The following is a 685-nucleotide window of genomic DNA, read 5'->3' as shown; positions in this document are numbered from 1 at the left end:
CACACACACACACACACACACACACACACACACACACACACACACACACACACACACACACACACACACACACACACACACACACACACACACATCTGGGAGAAGAACAGGAAGCAATGAGATCAGACGGAGAGAGAGGGTTGAATCAGCGTGTCAGGGTGGAATGTGTGTGTGAGGCAGGTGAAAAATTAGGAGGTTGTTTTGTAGACAGAGCGAGTGCAATTAGTACCACACACACACACACACACACACACACACACACACACACACACACACACACACACACACNACCTCAGCACGCATTTCCACTGCAGGGCCTCGCACGGCTTAGTACGGTATAGTTAGGCCTTGGTAGGCCAGGCTCACTTTATGCTGCGTTTCCATTACTGTAATGGAAACGCAGCATAAAGTGAGCCTGGCCTACCAAGGCCTAACTATACCGTACTAAGCCGTGCGAGGCCCTGCAGTGGAAATGCGTGCTGAGGTTGTCAGCAAGTGCAGTGAAGGAGGAACCATACTTGCCACCCTCCCGATTTTCGCGGGAGACTCCCCATTTCATTGCCCTCTCCCGGTTTCCTCCCGGGGTCATATTTCTCCCGCATTTCTCCCGATTTCAGACAAAATCAGATTTAATCAGGACTGTTTCCACTCTGACTTTAATACAGCTACACCATTGTTTGGTTTC

The sequence above is a fragment of the Notothenia coriiceps genome, unplaced genomic scaffold (assembly GCF_000735185.1).
Source record: "Notothenia coriiceps isolate Sejong01 unplaced genomic scaffold, NC01 NC01_scaffold00027564, whole genome shotgun sequence".
NCBI classification, from domain to species: Eukaryota; Metazoa; Chordata; class Actinopteri; order Perciformes; family Nototheniidae; genus Notothenia; species Notothenia coriiceps.
Note: the sequence above shows the minus strand (reverse complement) of the source record.